At 36.5% G+C, this 19,338-nt stretch overlaps 1 protein-coding gene across 4 annotated transcripts in view; it reads left to right on the forward strand.

The window, feature by feature from the left end:
* The window catches only part of LOC112586936 (protein FAM170A), a 466,031-nt gene that overhangs the window by 328,369 nt on the left and 118,324 nt on the right, over positions 1-19,338 (forward strand). The gene's annotated exons all lie outside the window — the stretch shown is intronic.

Below are 19,338 nucleotides of genomic sequence, written 5' to 3' on the forward strand. Positions count from 1 at the left end.
GCCCATTGTTCATCTGTGGGTCTTTGGGAAAATGCCTATACTGGTCTTCTGGCCGTTTTTAAATTGTGTGTGAATATATATATACATGTACATATGTGTGTGTGTGTGTGTATACATATATATATATATATATATATATATTTGCTTTTGGGTGTTTGTTGTTGTTGTTGTTTAGCAGCGAGCAGTTTGCAGGATCTCATATGCCCAACCAGGGCTTGCACCTGGGCTGTGATGGTGAAAGCCCAGAACCTAACCACTAAGCCACCAAGAAACTGCCAGTTTTTTATATTGAGTTGTTTGAGTTCTTTGTATATTTTATGTATTAGCGCCTTATCAGATAAATCATTTGTAGACACGCTCCTACTCAGTAGCTTGTCTTTACATTTTGTCCGTAGTTTCCTTTGCTGTGCAAAATTTAATTAGAGTCTGCTTGTTTATTTTTGTTTTTGTTTGTTTTGCCTGAGAAGATAGAGTAAAAAATGTATTGCTATATCTTATGTCAAATTATGTTCTGCTTGTGTTTTCTTCTATGAGTTTTAAGGTTTCCAGTCTTATATTGAGCTCATCAATCTATTTTGAGTTTATTCTTGTATATTGTGTGAGAAAATGTTCTAACCTCATTCTTTTCCATGAAGCTGTTGACTTTTCCAAGCAACACAAGAAACTATTTTTCCAATTGTGTAGTTTGCATCCTTTATCATAAATTAATTGACTATTTGTGTGTGAGTTTTTCTAGCCTCTCTATTCTGTTGCACTGATCTGTGTGTCTGTTTTTTCCAATAGTATACTCTTTGGATTACTGTCAGTCAGTCAGTCAGTTCAGTCGCTCAGTCGTGTCCGACTCTGTGTGACCCCATGAATCGCAGCACACCTGGCCTCCCTGTCCATCACCAACTCCCGGAGTTCACTCAGACTTATGTCCATCGAGTCAGTGATGCCATCCAGCCATCTCATCCTCTGTCGTCCCCTTCTCCTCCTGCCCCCAATGCCTCCCAGCATCAGAGTCTTTTCCAATGAGTCAACTGTTCACATGTGGTGGCCAAAATACTGGAGTTTCAGCTTTAGCATCATTCCTTCCAAAGAAATCCCAGGGCTGATCTCCTTCAGAATGGACTGGTTGGACCTCCTTGCAGTCCAAGGGACTCTCAAGAGTTGGATTACTGTAACTTTGTAGTATAGTCTGAAGATGGGGAGTTTGACACCTGTAGCTTTGTTGTTTTTCTCATGGTTGCTTTGTCAGTTTGGGGTCTTTTGTGGTTCCATGTAAATATTAGAATTACTCATTCTAATACTATTAAAAATGTTATGGATATTTTGATAGGGATTGCATTAAATATTAAGGTTTCTTTGTGTGGTATGGACAGTTTAACATTATTCTTCCAGTTTAAGAAAATGGGGTATCTTCCCATTTCTTTTCATCATCTTCAGTTTCTTTCATCAGTGTTTTATAGTTCTCAGAGTATGGGTTCTTAATCTCTCCAAGGCCCTCCTTGCAGTTCCATAGCTCTGAATCTTGCAAATACATGAATTTTTCTTTAAACCATTATTTCTGACAAGAGCTTTTAAAATATGTCATATATTGCTACTGCTGCTAAGTAGCTTCAGTCGTGTCCAACTCTGTGCAACCCCATAGACAGCAGCCCACCAGGCTCCTCTGTCCCTGGGATTCTCCAGGCAAGAACACTGGAGTGGGTTGTCATTTCCTCCTCCAGTGCATGAAAGTGAAAAGTCAAAGTGAAGCCGCTCAGTCGTGTCCGACTCCTAGCGACCCCATGGACTGCAGCCTACCAGGCTCCTCCGCCATGGGATTTTCCAGGCAAGAGTACTAGAGTGGGGGTGCCATTGCCTTCTCCAATGTCATATATTAAGTCCAAGCAATTATTAATTTTTTCTTCTAAGCATCACTTTCTCTCTTCCTGATCAATAGATGCTACTGGATCTATGTGTTCAGAGATCACATTGCAGTGAAAAAATTCTTTTAGAATTACAAACCTTATTCAGTGGAAATCATCTAGTCATCTAATAGAGGAATGAAAAATAAATTATGATACATATTCAGCAGTTACAATGAGTGAAATCTATCTTTATCTCAACATAGACATGTAAATGTCTAATGTTTAGTGAAATTATTCTTCTGAGGAGACAAATACAGTTTTAGCTGCATGATGAATTTATGGACATTTTTTCTTTTTTTTTAAACTATTGTCATTGTTCTCAATGTTTGAAATCTTTCACAATATTTTTTAAAGGAAAAATTAACCTCAATTTAATGTTTAGAATATTACCCCTCTACACAGGATAGGTATTTGACTTGGGAACTAAAACGTAGTCTCTTGAGCAAGGTCTGTCCACATGATTTGCCTTCTTCATATCACTAAATATTTATCGTGCATGTTATAGTTTCTTTCTTTACTCATTCAACAAACATTCATCAAATTGTTGGTATAAAGATACCACATTGATAGTGCATGATCAGCATAGTTGTACTTATTAGTATAAACAAGCATTCACTAATTTAATAACATTTTGCCTTGAAAAATAACTTCAGTGAATCTCATTTTGTGTTAATTTTTCTGCTCAGTTTTAAAGATCTTAAATCACTAGTGCTTTGCTTAAAAATCTACGACTGTTAGTTTGCATAGAGTTTTGTTTTGTTTTGTTTTGTTTTAGGGGAATGAGAAAGTTTATTTACAGAGATCAAAACAAAAGATAGGGAGTTGGTTCTCAGAAATAAATTATCAAGTGCTGCTGTTCCCAAACCCTGCCTCCTTCTCACTTGTAATCGAATCATATATATGTCTCATTACATATCAGTCACACAGGGTAATAATTGCTAAAATGAAGCTGTAATCAGAATTCCTGAGTACTTCAGTAAAGAGAATTTAATTTTTCTTCTGTAGGTGAAGGAATACTTTTCAAATAGGACATTATTGGCCCTCAAAATTGGGGATGGTTTTAACAGGAAAGATAAAAGCTTTTATTTTTCCTCTGTTGTCATTGATGACGACATGAGCACTAAAGCAGAGAATGGATGATCCATTTCCTTTATGGTTTTCATCAGGCCCTATTGTTTCTTCCCACCCTGCACCCCCGAGATTGTGCTATAAGTTAAAACTGACTTTGCTTAAATCCCAGTCAAGAGTAACAATATAAAGATGGATGTCTGCTCCACTGGGATCATGCTTTGGGCTGTGCAAGTCAGAAAGAAGGAAAATTAGTCAGTATTTAACTGTGTTGAGTTCAGATTGACTTGTGAGTGACTAGACCAAGACCAAGTGAAGTCGCTCAGTCATGTCTGACTCTTTGCGACCCCATGGACTGTGGCCTACCACGCTCCTCCATCCATGGGATTTTTCAGGCAAGAGTACTGGAGTGGGTTGCCATTTCCTTCTCCAGAGGATCTTCCTGACCCAGGGATCGAAGCCGGGTCTCCTGCATTGGAGGCAGATGCTTTACCATCTGAGCCACAAGGGAAGTACTTGTGAGTGACTATTTTAGCTAACTTTTAATTTTCTTGAAGCCATGAATATGTGTGTGTTTGTGGTGATTAGAGGTGGCTGTGAGTGGTAGAGCCCTGAATGGTGATGACAGCTTATGCAGACTTCTCCAGGCCTGGCCCTACACCCCAACCAACTTGCTTCCCCCACCCTTATCCCCACACTTGTGCACTGAGGCAGAAAAAGAGATCTGCCTGTTAGGTAGACTGTCATTCTATCCTAGGCTTTTTTTCTTCTCATATCTCTGTGAAGGGTGGAATCATACCCCTTTCCAGGGCCTGGCTCAATAATTCTGTCATTTCCACTGGAAAACCCTTAAAGGACAGCTACTCAACAAGAGAGACTTTTGACTTTCTTTCAAAAAATTTAGTCATGATATACAATCTTGGCAGAGCTTCCCCATTCATACACCTAATATTACCAGTGCAGCAGGCAAGAATGTGTTTTCTTATTTAAATATACTTAAAAAAAAAACTATTGAAGAGTAATAATCCAGATAGTCTAAGTTAATTTATACCCTATCAATTAAAGCATACTTCCCCAAATTAATAATCATGATGATTTGGTTTTATTTTATGAAAATGTAAGGAAAAATACGTAAAAACTAAGAAGGAAATGGTTCTAATTCTAACAACTTTCCAATGAAGCACAATTGAAGAATGACAGTATAATTAACACATTTTTTTCACTGACAAGTTATTATACTTCATTTTGTTGTAGAAATCTCAGCCTATGATAAAAATTTCTTAGCATATACTCATGACTACTCCTCTACACAAGATGACTTTTTTTTTTCATGAAAGAGAAAATTTAATTTTGGCTCAGGGCGATAGGACTTGTTAATCATTCACTGTCAGCAAATTCAGATACAATTTTTGGAAAATGATGATGGTGTTCCGAAAGCTGCCTGGCAAACAGAAACCATCCCAGCATTTTCAGAATAAACATATCAATATCTGACAATGCAGGCTCTTAAGACTCTCTCTGGCTTTGGTTTTAGAAAATTCTGTTAAAGCGAGCAATAGGCTTAGCCCTGGTCTCCCGTGCATTCTAGGTAAATGCGTTCACAGCAATAGCCTATGTGCCTTTATTTGGGGAAGGAGCAAGAGCATGTCCTCTTTCTGATTTGAAAAGCAAGGATTTAGAGACCAGCATTTCCCTATCCCAGATCATCTACCCCTAACCAGGCAAAACTATTAAAGTATTTCTTCATTGAGAATTGGCAAATATTTTCTCTTTATCAAGGGCCTGACAGTGAATATACAGACTTTATAGGCCGTTTTGTCTGGGTCACAACTACCCAAAGTACTGTTGTAGTGCAAAGCAGCTATTGACAATATGTAAATGAACAGGCAGGGCTATGTTCCAATAAAACTATTTACAACAGCACAATGTTGGCTGGCCAAGGTTTACTGACCTCTACTCTAGACAAATGGCTTGGCTTTTAGATCCTCTCTCAAGTTAGCTCTGTAAACAATTTCCTACAAAAAAAAAAAAAGAAAAAATGAAGAATTCTTTACTACCCACATTTTACACTCTTTTTCCTAGATTAGATTTCCAGCTAACATGATAATATCAAGGTGGGAAGTATTGCTCACTCTGGCAAGCCATAGTCCCATGTTCTTTCTAGATGTGAATATGAGTTAAATTTGAAAAATAACTGTGAGATAAAGCTAGCTCTCAGCAGAGGCTGCCAGGAAAAGTAAATGTTTGGTTCAAGAAGGAACTGGGGATAATCCTGAGAATAACTATTTTAATAGTTACTACTTAATGAACAACTCTATTAGGCATTATATGAACATAACCTTATTTAATTTCAGAATTGCTCTTTCAGGTGAATATTGGGAGACTTCATTTATATGAAGAAAAGAGGACTTAATGATACTGAAGACTTGATTTTAATAAACCAGAGGGAGATGATGAACTTAGGCTGTGTGTCCCTGAATTACAACAAATATGAAGTGAAGAGTAGAAAACTGTGCTATTCAAAATCTGACAGTGTCTGGGACCATGGCAATAATTTATCTTACAGAGTCTATCATCCTAGCAAACAGCTGGGGCAAAGGACATGAGTACTGAAGGGAAAGGAATTTGTAAGCACTCTAAATTCAGAGGAAGTATCCAGCTCTATTAGTGACGAGACAGTTATATAACAATTTTGGATAGTCCATGGGTTAGGATAACCAAGTGTCCCAGTTTGTCTATGACTAAAGAGTTTCTTGGAATCTGGGACTTTCGGTGGTAAAATCTGGGAAGTTCGTAGCAAACCGGGAAGGGTGTTATGGGTGTACAGGTGTTTGGGACTTACTAGAAGCTCATGAGCAGTGCTATGCTAAAGCTGGTTCACAAGCACTCTTGAGAGCAGATTGTTAAATTTTTAGGAACTTTGCAAGCCATTTTTAAAACAACTATCATTAAAAATTAAATTATAGAAGTTATAATTAACTCAAAAGTTACTGCTTTCTGATTTTAGGGTGGTTTTCTCTCATCTCTGATTGTGAAGTTATTTATATTCATTGCATCAATCCATTTGGTAGTTCTTGTTGTTCAGTCACTGAGTCATGTCCGACTCTTTGTGATCCCATGGACTGCAGTATGCCAGGCTCCCCTATCTTCACCATCTCCTAGAGCTTGCTCAAACTCATGTCTATCGAGTCAGTGATACCATTCAACCTGCTCAAACTAATGTGCATTGAGTTGATGATACCATACAACCATCTTGTCCTCTACCCCGTCTCCTCCTGCCTTCAATCTTTCCCAGTCTTCTCCAGTGAATCATCTCTTTATGTCAGATGGCCAAAGTATTGGAGCTTCAGCTTCAGCATCAGTCCTTCCAATTAATATTCGGGGTTGATTCCTTTCAGGATTGACTGGTTTGATCTCTTTGCAGTCCAAGGGACTCTCAAGAGTCTTCTCAAACGTCACAGTTCAAAAACATCAATTTTTGCTCAGCTTTCTTTATATTCCAACTGTCACATTTGTACATGACAACTGGAAAAACCATGGCCTTGACTCAATGGACATTTATTGGCAAAGTAATGTCTCTGCTTTTTAATATGCTGTCTAGGTTTGTCATAGTTTTTCTAAGAAGCAAGTGTCTTAATTTCATGGCTGCAGTCACCATCTATATGATTTTGGAGTCCAAGAAAATAAAGTCTGTCACTGTTTCCACAGTTTCCCCATCTATTTGTCATGAAGTGATGGGACCAGATGCCATGATCTTAGTGTTTTGAATGTTGAGTTTGAGGCCAGCTTTTTCACTCTCCTCTTTCACCTTCATCAAGAGACTCTTTGGTTCCTCTTTGTTTTCTGCCACTAGGGTGGTGTCATCTGCACATCTAATGTTATTGATATTTCTCCCAGTAATCTTGATTCCAGCTTGTGCTTCATCCAGCCTGGCATTTGACATGATGTACTCTGCATATAGGTTAAATATACAGGTTAAATATATATTACATAAACAGGGTAAGAATATACAGCCTTGACATACTCCTTTCCCAATTTGGAACCAATGTCTTGTTACATGTCCAATTTTAACTGTTGCTTCCTGACCTGTATATAGGTTTTGCAGGAGGCAGGTAAGGTGGTCTGGTATTCCCATCTCTTTCAGAATTTTCATGGCTTATTGTGATCCACACAGTCAAGGGTTTAGTGTAGTCAGTGAAGCAGAAGTAGATATTTTTCTGAAATTCTCTTGCCTTTTCAGTGACCCAAAAGATGTTGGCAATTTGATCTCTGGTTCCTCTGCCTTTTCTAAATTCAGCTTGTACATTTGTATTCTCAGTTCATGTACTGTTTAGGCCTAGCTTGGAGGATTTGAACTTACTTTGCTAGCATGTGAAATGAGTTCTATTGTGCAGCAGTCCTGTGGCCACTGCTGAGTTTTCCAAATTCACTGGCATATTGAGTGAAGCACTTTCACAGCATGATCATTTAGGATTTTAAATAGTTCAGCTGGAATTCCATCACCTCCACTAGCTTTGTTCTTGGTGATGCTTCCTAAGGCCCACTTGACTTTGTACTTCAGGATGTCTGGCTGTAGTGAGTGATTACACCATCATGGTTCTCTGGGTCATGAAGATATTTTTTGTATAGTTCTTCTGTGTATTCTTGTCACCTCTTCTTAATATCTTCTGCCTCTGTTAAGCCCATACCATTTCTGTCCTTTATTATGCCCATCTTTGTATGAAATGTTCCTTTGGTATCTCTAATTCTCTTGAAGAGATCTCTAATCTTCCCTATTTTATTATTTTCCTCTATTCCTTTGCATTTTCACTTAGGAAGAAATTCGGCAAAATTGTGGGTATCTGTATCTTTTCCCAACTAACTGTGATTCAGTGACATCATGCTATATGCTTGAAATAGGAAGAAAGGTGCTTTGTTTTTTCTCTAGAAAATGACAGGGACAATGTTAATAATGCAGATTAAACTTCCTAGTGCATGGTGTCTATAAGTATTACATTATGTATTGTTGCTGTTCAGTCTCTAGGTCATATCCAACTCTTTGAGACCCAATGGACTGCAGCATACCAGTCTCCACTGTCCTTCACTATCTCCCAGATTTTGCTTAAATTCATGTCAATTGAGTTGATGATGCTATCTAACTATCTCATTCTCTGCCACCTCCTTCTCCTTTTGCCTTCACTCTTTCCCAGCATCAAGGTCTTTTTTCAATGAGTCGGCTCTTTGCATCAGGTGGCTAAAGTATTGAAACTTCAGCTTCAGCATCATTCCCCTTCCAATGATTATTCAGGGTTGATATCTTTTGGGATTGGCTGGTTTGACCTCCTTGCAGTCCAAAGGACTCTCAAGAGTCTTCTCCAGGCCCACAATTCAAAAGTGTCAATTCTTCAGCACTCAACCTGCTTAATGGTGCAGCTCTCACATCTGTACATGACTCTAAGAAAAACCATAGCTTGACTGTATGGACCTTTGTCAGCAAAGTGATGTCTCTTCTTTTTAATTTACTGTCTATATTTGTCATAGTTTCTCTTATAGCACACACAAAAAAGAGGAAATGTTATTCAGTATTGGAGAACCCTTCAGCAAACAGTAGCTTACATAACTGACAAATGAGTGAAGTTCCAACATATATATTATTTCACTTTCATTTTACTCATTAAAGAAAAATATCAAGCAATATTCATGTTGTAACTACACTGGTTCATCAATTGAAGCTATAAATTGGCAACAATTTTAAGGGGTTGGAAAAAATCAACTAAAACATTCTGAGAATTAATTGTCTATATGGACATTACAATAATGAATATATGTTATTATTGTAGATTGTGTGCTTCATATCCTTTACATTAGTACACTTTTGTAATATTCCTCTATAAACCGATATCTGTAGGTCTATAGCTATGTACCTTTTCCCCCAGAGAGCTAGTTGTTAACTATTGACTAGTATACTACTGCTCATAAATTCAGAAATGAATAGTAGCAGCAAGAAAAACCCAGACTCTAATAGCTGGTGAGTTTGAGTTTGTACTATCTGCTTTATTAAAAAGGTGTGTAGCTGTGTCTGGCATTACACATGTCTGAGAAGAAAGGGTCTTGTAGAGAAAGTCCTGACAGTAAATAACATAAGAGACAGCATTCTTTGTGTTATTCATGTTCCTTTTTCTCCCCAGATACATAATTATATTCTGAAGTGGTACTTAACTGACTGAAAGGCTTCTGTTATTATATCCCTTTATGCCACAGTATAGGCCAATTAGAATGTAAGTTCTATAAAAAGAGAGATCAAGATTATTTTTTTCCTTACAAAATTCACAAGATACATAGATTCTCAGCACCTATGCTTTGGGTGCAGGAATACATAATTGAATGAGTAAATTCAATTTCATTATCCCTTCTTCATGTTACAGCCAATGATGTCTCATTTCCTAAGACTTATTTCAGAGGACGGGGTATCAATAATATTACCATTATTATTTTCCTCTCAAAATAAAGCTAGGCTCCCTTCCTACCTGAAAGGACAGAGCCAGGAGCTTGGTCTGGGATTGGAAATGTCCTGCTTTGAGAATAACATTTCTTTGCACTTTTGTGTTTACCCTTAAAATCTTTGCATTTTTCTCCAGAGAGTGACACATTTTATTACCCTAATATATCCATCAAGAGGTTTTTATAAAGTACATTCAGTTTTTCTCTGTAAATCTTTGAATAAGACTCATGTTCTAATTAAATACACTTTGTTTGTCCTATAAGAACTTATGCACATATACTTGACACATACTCCAAAGTTTAATGTAACTCAATTTGAGAAGCTTTACACAACTAATATTAAAATCCTCTCTGAATAATTTATGCAAGTAATAGAATATTCTTCTGAAAAGTCTCATATTTTAGTTAAAAACATAAGCCAATAGATAATCCTTCTTCTAGTACTGGTAAAGATCAATAGATAGTTCTTCTATTACTATTAAAGACCAAAACATTAATAAAAATACAAAATATTTTAATGAAATGTCTATATCTTAGGGTATTTAAGGACCCAACTATGAATTATATTATGTTTTAATTTATTTAAAGAAATTAATTATAATATCCTGAGGGGGTCAATTAGTTATCTATTTAAATAACATTTTACATTCCTTGAATGCTTTATATTTTTTATTATTTACTCAATTGCTTAAAAGTTTAAACAACTAAAGAAAGAGTATGATATAAAGTTACTACGACAATATATTCCAGAGCAGGTTACTGACATTTTTGATGATGAAATTAAGCAATATGGCTGTAATACTCTTAGGCTCTTGTCAGTTTAGTAATCGTGATTTTCTAAATGATTTTTGGCAGCAAGTTGTGCCAAGAATAGTAGACATCATCACAAACACAAGTGGCCTATATTATTTCTTGGCAGAAATTTTCCTTTTCTCCTTTAACTTGCTTGTGTTAGGTTGTAGGCAACTATATCATTTAGGGCATCTCCATGCTATCCAGCAGAATTCCCCCTTAAACATGTTTTAGAGGACTGTTAATTTTTTTGTGTGTTTTTAAGGCACGAGAACTAATAATATCTCAGAATCACAGGACCTACTGAAGCTCAAAGACATAATACTGCCCTAAGCTCACTCATGAGTCCATATGTATGATTTTTAAATTTCATTAAAACTGGATAAGCGTGTTTTAAAGTGTTAGTTGCTCAGTCATGTCTGACTCTTTGTGACCTCATGGACCGTAGCTGCCAGGCTCCTCTGTCCATGGGGATTCTCCAGGCAAGAATACTGGAGTAGGTTGCCATGCCCTCCTCCAAGGGATCTTCCCAACCCAGGGATCAAACCCAAATCTCCGTCATTGCAGGCAGATTCTTTAACCTCTGAGCCACCAGACTTTTCATAATTCACCTGACTTTTTTTTGACTGAAAGTTGCCTGGAATCGTTTGCCCCATAGGATGAGTGAGAAATACCATCCACTCTCAAATAAATTACCCAAAAAATACTGAAAACACTGTGAACCAATAATCTGTTAGTTTAGAGCAATTTCAACAAATGACATAAATTTTCAACTAGAAACAAATTGAACAAAACACATATGAAAGTTAAATGTAAGTTGAAAGCTCTTTTGAAAAATATTGCAAAACAGTCCTCTCTATTTCTTTCTAAATACCCAGTCCTAGGGCTTCCCTGGTGGCTCAGTCAGTGAAGAATCCATCTGCAGTACAGTAGACCCAGGTTTGATCCCTGGGTCAGGAAGAACTCCTGGAGAAGGAAATGGCAACCCACTCCAGTATTCTTGCCTGGAGAATCCCAAGGACAGACGAGCCTGGCAGGCTACAGTCCATGGGATCAGAAAGAGTCAGACACGAAATAGTGACTAAACCACCACCACCACCCATTCCTAATGAAAACCTCAGAGGCAAGATATTTATATAATGACTTCTGTAAATTATAAATAAATCTCTATTTCCAGAACTATTTGTAGAATCACTGAAAGAGATATATAGAATCTGGAGAAGCCACTTACTTTTATTTATTTTTTAAATTAATAGACTTTACTTTTTAGAGTAGTTTCAAAGTTTAGAGTTATGTATTTACACACTGGTTATACTTTATTTCTGTGGTTCAGAGGTTAAAGCGTCTGCCTGGAATGTGGGAGACCTGGGTTTGATCCTTGGGTCAGGAAGATCCCCTAGAGAAGGAAAATGGCAACCCACTCCAGTACTCTTGCCTGGAGAATCCTATGGAGATAGGAGCCTGGTAGGCCACAGTCCACAGGGTCGCAAAGAGTTGGACACGACTGAGAGATTTTACTATACTTTATAGAAAACCAAGTTTTTTGGTGTTTTTTGTTATTTTTTCCCCTTTGAAACTAACACTGAGAACTACTAAAATGATTTGTAAAGATTTTTTATTTGTAGCATCTGCTGTTATTTTCCCTAAAATTAGTTGATATTTCCAGGACCCTTTTTTTCTGTTTACCATCACCATCCAACCACCACTGGAAACTCAGAAAAAGCTGATAATTTGCAAGAAATGTCACAAAAGAAAATCACAGCACCTTTGAAGCTGCCCTAATCCACTTAAATAAAATTCACACTTTCTGATTCTAAAATGTTTTGCCCGGAGCCTTGCCAAAGCCAGAACACAGTGAAATCTGTCTAAATTTAATGTGATATTTATAAAAGTAATGCGATGTTTCTTAGCAATTGATAAGCAGAGAAATATTTGCAATCAACTTTTAAAAATGCATATATTTCTATACTTACAAGATTTCTCTGAGGGACACATAAATGAAATATTTAATTATTTATTTCGTTATATATTTGTGTTTATGTGGGATAGAAAAAGAGGGAAATAGTATTTGTATTATCTATAAATAATCTTAATGACTGTCTTTTCATATAATATTTTCAATAACAGAATTAAGACTAAGTTTTTACAATAAAATTCTCTTTTGGAAGGTATATTACTGTTTTTTCTAACTAGTTAAAAATATTGCAAAATTTAAGTAATGCTTGATTTCCAAAATTTAAACAAAATTCAAAGCAAATTCTGTCAAATTTTATTAATATATTATAAAATTAGTATCCCTCAAGGAAGAAATGATTAATGTTCCTTAGCTCCAAACTTCTTATGGAACCCTCTTCTTCACTGTGACTCTTTCAGCTCTAGATTCAACTCTATCTAGGCCTTCCCCATTTTTGTCCATTCTTACACTCCCCTGCTTCTACTCGTTTGAGACTTCTTCAACTTTGTCATAAGAAACACTTTCATCAATGTAAAGAAAAATATACAACATAAAAGTTGTGAGTTAAGTTTTACTCAGTAATCTTATGAGGCCCAGGAAACAGCTTCTCAGTAAATTTAAGAAAACTGCTTCAAAGAACTAGGGGAGTAATGTGTGTGTGTGTGTGTGTGTGTGTGTATTTTTTTTTTTTTTTGGAAAATACATGTTATCTAACATACATTTTATTAAAAGATTACTACTAAGCACAAAGAATAGATATCTCAATTTAATGATTATAATGATTTTCTATGTATTGGAAGATACAAGAATTTGGAGTCAAATTCTTCCTTAGATATGCATTTCAACTACCTCGGGGTCTGTATATACAAAGCACAGAAAGTTTAATCCCATTGTTCATCTTGAATTTACCTCGGATTTGCACGGGTGGTGGAGATGGGAGACTGCAGTGCGTTGTGACTTAACTGTTTGTATAATGGAATGACGAGTGACACCGTTTGTTATTTTGTTTATGGTTGCCCCTCTTTTGGTCTTAAATTTGACTAAGGTTTAGGAGACATTTCATCACCAATTTTCCTATGGCATTAGGAAGGTTTATTCCTAAATCAGGGGAGAATTTAGTTGATAGGCCATCCATCTGCTGTATTTGGATTAAGCCCTGTTAATAACCTAAAAATTCTCTAAATCCTATCTTACTAGTCTTTTATGATCCAGAAAATGTTGTCTCTTTATGCTTCTTCCCATGTATAGAGTTGTCCTATTGCAATTTTCTATAGAGCTATTTGTTGTTGTTCAGTCACTAAGTTGTGTCTGACTCTTTGATTCCATGGCCTGCATCTTGCCAGGCTTCACTGTGCTTGAGTATCTTCCAAAGTTTGCTCAAACTCATGTCCTTTGAGTTGGTGATGCTATCTAACCATCTCATCCTCTACCACTCCTTTCTCTTTTTACCTTCATTCTTTCCCAGCTTTGGGGTCTTTTCCCACGAGTCAGCTATCCACATCAGCAGATGAAGAATCTGACAGCAATGCAGGAGACACAGAGGGAGGAAATCACAGTCCTCTCCAGCATTGCCTGAAAAATCCCATGGACAGAGGAGCCTGGTGGGCTACAGTCCAGAAGCTCTCAAAGAGTTGGACTATATATGACTATGTCTATAGTATATATATCGGAGAAGGCAATGGCACCCCACTCCAGTACTCTTGCTTGGAGAATCCCATAAATGGAGGAGCCTGTTAGGCTGCAGTCCATGGGGTCGCTAAGAGTCGGACATGACTGAGAAACTTCACTTTCACTTTTCACTTTCATGCATTGGAGAAGGAAATGGCAACCCACTCCAGTGTTCTTGCCTGGAGAATCCCAGGGATGGGGGAATCTGGTGGGCTGCCGTCTAAGGGGTCGCGCAGAGTCGGACATGACTGAAGTGACTTAGCATAGCATAGCATAGTATATATATATAGTCTATATACGATTATGCAATCCATATAGAGCTATATGTGTGATCAATGACTTCAAGATGTTTAGCCATTGCTGATTTTGTCCAAGAACTAGTTACACAGTAGATAAAGCAAGAAACAACAGTTCTGTCTTACAAAATTGACAGGATATAAGGAACATAGCTAGTAGTGTTAATGAGATCATAACTAGAGATTTAAACCATGAGATTCCAGAACCAAACCAGCTCCTTAAAAGATCAAAAAATCACCAAGACTAGGAAGTGAATCACTGCAGGCAGAAATGTTTCCATGTGGGTCGTTAAATGGGTCATATCAGAATATTCATCTGGTGTAGAGCATAGCAATTAGTTTGAATTGTGGTGCTGATGTCTCCTTGAGATGCTGTTAAGGATATTAAGGCCCATGGAATTTTGTAATACTGCTTTCCTTATCATAAAGACATCAGAATTCAGTAAGTAGGTTAATAGCCTGATTACTATCATTTAAGGCCTGTTGGGTGAATTTTATTAAGACTTTGATGTGGGCAATTACATCTTCCAATTCTGCAGAAGGCAAAATTAAAAAATAGCTAGCTGCTAAATGGTCATACAAATGGAATACAGAATTCTTGATCCATCAGGCTTGTACTAAAGGTAAATTTGTTGGAGTCATATATGAAGTGGCACACTTGTTTCAAACTCAAGGGAATCCTAAGGTATATCTTCCTATGCATAGTGGTGGAAGCCAGGGCAACAAAGCCACTGAGTTCCTTTAGGTGTAACCTGGTATATCCCTGGTGATCTAACCCAGTCTGTTCCATACTGACTGCTTTCTTTAAGGGAAATGACATGTTGGTAATTTCATAAAGCATCAGACTAATCAGAGGATGAGATTGTTGGATGGGGTCACTGACTCAGTGGACATGATTTTGAGCAAACTCTGGGAGATGGTGAAGGACAGGGAAACCTGGAGTGCTGCACTCCAGTTCAGTTTAGTTCAGTCCAGTCCCCCAGTCTTGTCTGACTCTTTGCAACCCTATGGACTGCAGCATGCCAGGCTTCCCAGTCCATCTTAGAGCTTGCTCAAATTCATGTCCATTAAGTCGGTGATGTCATCCAACCATTTCATCCTCTGTCATCCCCTTCTCCTCCTGCCTTCAATCTTTCCCAGCATCAGGGTCTTTTCTAAGGAGTCAGATCTTCACATCAGGTGGCCAAAATATTGGAGTTTCAGCTTCAACATCAGTCCCTCCAATGAATATTCAGGAATGATTTCCTTTAGGATTGACTTGTTTTATCTCCTTGAGGTCCAGGGGACTCTCAGGAGTCTTCTCCAACACCACAGTTCAAAAGCATTAATTCTTTGGCACTCAACTTTCTTTATAGTCCAACTCTCACATCCATACATGACTGTATGGATGTTTCCATACTGGAAAAAAAACATAGCTTTGACTAGATGAACCTTTGTCAGCAAAGTAGTCTCTGCTTTTTAATATGCTGTCGAGGTTGGTCATAGCTTTACTTCCAAGGAGTAAGCATCTTTTAATTTCATGGCTGAAATCACCATCTGCAGTGATTTTTGAGCCCCCCAAAATAAAGTCTGTCACTGTTTCCACTGTTTCCCCATCTATTTGCCCTGAAGTGATGGGCCCGGATGCCATGACTTTAGTTTTTTGAATGTTGAGTGTTAAGCCAGCTTTTTCATTCTCCTCTTTCATTTTCAAGAGACTCTTTAGTTCTTCTTTGCTTTCTGCCATAAGTGAAGTGAAGGTTGGTTTGAAAAAAAAAACTACAGCTTCTTTCTTCTAGTGTACATTTTCTAAGGGGCATCCAAACATTCTGGGAGAGGTACAATCTACCAAGATAAGCCAGAAAATAAAGGATTAGATCTGATAGGTGAGGTGAAGTTGCTCAGTCATGTCCAACTCTTTGTAATCCCACGGACTGTAGCCTACCAGGCTCTTCCATCCATGGGGTTTTCCAGGCAAGAGTACTGGAGTGGGTTGCCATTTCCTTCTCCAGAGGATCTTCCCAATCCAGGGATCGAACCCAGGTCTCCCACATTGTAGGCAGACACTTTACCATCTGAGCCACCAGGGAAGTCTAGATCTAGTAGACAGAACTACAATTACTCTTAATCCTGTTAATTCCATTTCCCATACAGTATAAGCCTAAATAAGGAGTCTTCTAATACCACCTTAACTTAAGTGAGAAGCAAGGAGGCTTATCTTGTCTTTACTATTAATTTTTAGATATTACATCATTAACATTTTCACATAATCAAATTTCCTCTTGAAACAAGTCATCACACTCTTTTTAGATCTTTTTCCAAGGGTTTCTGTATTTGTCTCATATTTTCATTTCTTCTACACCATGAACTGTAGCCCACCCAGGGTCCTCTTTCTATGGGATTTCCCAGGCATGAATACTGGAGTGGTTTTCCATTTCCTTCTCCTGGGGATCTTCTCACCCAATTCAGGGATTGAACCTGTGTCTCCTGCATTGGCAGGTGGGTTCTTTAACACTGAGCCACAAGGAGGACCATTCAGTTGTCTAATTTTCTCTAAATTGATGCTCTCCACCTAAGATTATTTTGATCTATCTTACTATTTCCTTGGCTAATTCTTCAAACTGTGCTCTTGCTTGCCTGCTATTATGCACTTTAAGAAAATCTGTTCTATCACTTTGTCTTATCTCTTCATTAATTCTTCCTTCTATGATATAGTGATTCTCAGAACTTTGCCATCCTAAAAATTTAATCACAGGTATAAGTGATAGAAAGACCAGAACCAGAGAAGAAAAGATTTCATTAGCTTGATGTTTGTATGGTATGGATGGATATATATTTCGTGTGTCACCAATTAACCTTACGATCTAAAATCTTATATATCTACGTATGAATATATTTTGTAGATTTGGGTAATATTTTCATTAATCAAATTTATCTGTTTGGCTTCATTTTTTTTTATAAAAAAATGTAGATGTAAAATTTGAAGGAACAAAATATTTTAGTTTTACAAGCTCAATTGAGTTGTTCTCTGCTATACCATAAGGACAGATGCCACCAAAATCTTTCCTTTACAAACTGTATCAGAAGAAAGGATTTAGATTGAGAAAAAGATAAATCTGTTTCTGAATATGACTCTGTCAATTAACCTTAATATATTTGTCCTTTTATATCCACTAATTCCTATGCAATATGGAAATACATAGATCTGATGCAGAGACCTTCATCAGAGCTGTTTTTCATTTGACAACCCTGCTTTCAATTTACTTATTTGGGATATCTGCTTTGAGTTTTGCTGTGTTTGGTCCATTCATATTTTTAGATTTCATAATGATACAGGCAAAGAAAATAAAATGGCAATTCTTTTTTATTATAGAGCCTTCAAATAAAAATTTGAAAACAATTTCTGTGTTGCTTGTAGGTATAAACTTAAATTTGGAAAACTAATTATCCAAGGACACTAATTATATCATTATCTCTTGTAAATTTTCTTTAGCTTTTAATTTTTCAAGTCAAATATTGGGCTAATTTTTAAAAAGGATTCCATTTTTTTTTCTAGTTGAATTTTGATAGGCTTTTGGTTAGTAGCAAGCTTATGCGGCTTTGTGTGTATGGTGTATGTGTGTGTGTGTGTGTGTGTGTGTGTGTGTGTGTGTGTTGGGGAAGCTATTTAACAAGCTCTGGGGCCAGCACTATGCTTGTTATTTTGAATTCACAGATTATGGCACAGATACTTTCTTCAATAGAAAAGATGCTCTGGATAGAGTTCAATAATACACCAAATACTTCAGAAAAAAAGATCTAATCCTCTGTCTTTGCTGTAAATTTAACAATTTATCAAACTATTAGGGTTACTTCAAAAGGTAAATTGATTTTATCTTTAAAATGGCATAAGGGAAATGATTGATGCTAGTATATACAAAGCTGAGTTCTGTGTACTCTCTCCCTTAGGGCAAAGGGAAATTTGTACTATAAAATCCTTATAGTGGAGACATCACCTGTAAAGGTAATTGAGTGTGTGGAGTGAATTCAAAGGAAGAAAGAGAACGACAAATAGTGTATGGGCACATGAGATAAAGAGTTGAGATTGATATATTTGTGGGAAGCAGGAGCAAATATTATGAGATTGAAGGTTTTAATATATAAAGACAGAGTTAGAAACCCCAGTTTTAGGAAAAGTTATTTAACACATGTTTCTGAGTATATATATTTTTTAATCTGTAAAATATAAGTAATAGGTTTGCTGTGATGATTTATAAAAATAAGGATTTTGCATCATCTTCTTTGTGGGTTTATGGAAAGTACAGTTGAGAAGAGTGGCCCAAAATCATTTTGGGCACAGTAGAGGGGGTTGCAGTTTTGAAGCAGCTCTCTGTGTTGTAAATATTTATATTTCATATTTTTAGATACTTCACAGTTCTTCATCAACTGTCATTAAATTTATGTGTGTTTTCCAAAGATAGCATGAGTCATCTCTAATTCATTGTTTCTTCTTACTTGAATCCAATTATCCTTTCCTCTTTTCCTTTGATTCAAGGCTCACTACATCATAAGCAGGTGAGGGTATTAAGAGAATTTCATAAAATGCTTCCTTTTATCTTTTCTCTAAACTTTTATGAAAACACTGTGTTGGGCCAGATGGAAAATCAATGAGAAAGTCAACAAGTGAGCGAAGCAAATGTGAGACAACAGTTATCTTGATCTGAAATAACTTGTACTGTTTCTAGGGAAATAAGAAAATAATATGCAAAAAAAAATAGTAGAAAGTGAAGGAATACATTTGTGTAGATTATGTTAATGAAAATCATATTTTTAGGAAGCAAGAATTTTATTAAGGTCTTGTGAATTTCCTTTTTGGTTTAAATTTTAACTATATGTTGTTCCATTTAACATATAGTCTTTTTCACTTATATTCTTAAGCTATGTGTTAAAGAAAATAGTACAAAAGTTATAATTTCTAATTTCTTCAATGTTATTAATTTATGAAACCCAGATTATGTAAGCATACTAATTTTTTCTTTACTGATAATAAAATTCTTTCCTTTTAAATTAAATATCAATTGAGAAAGTAGATATTCACCATTTGTCATCACAGAAGGATATAGTGTATGGCTAAGAAGGCAGTGGTAGAGAATATTGATAACTTATTTTCATGATTATTGCAAAAAAGATTATCTGACTCCATAGTATTGATGTACACTTTTAAACT

Source organism: Bubalus bubalis, chromosome 9 (genome assembly GCF_019923935.1).
Source record: "Bubalus bubalis isolate 160015118507 breed Murrah chromosome 9, NDDB_SH_1, whole genome shotgun sequence".
NCBI lineage: Eukaryota > Metazoa > Chordata > Mammalia > Artiodactyla > Bovidae > Bubalus > Bubalus bubalis.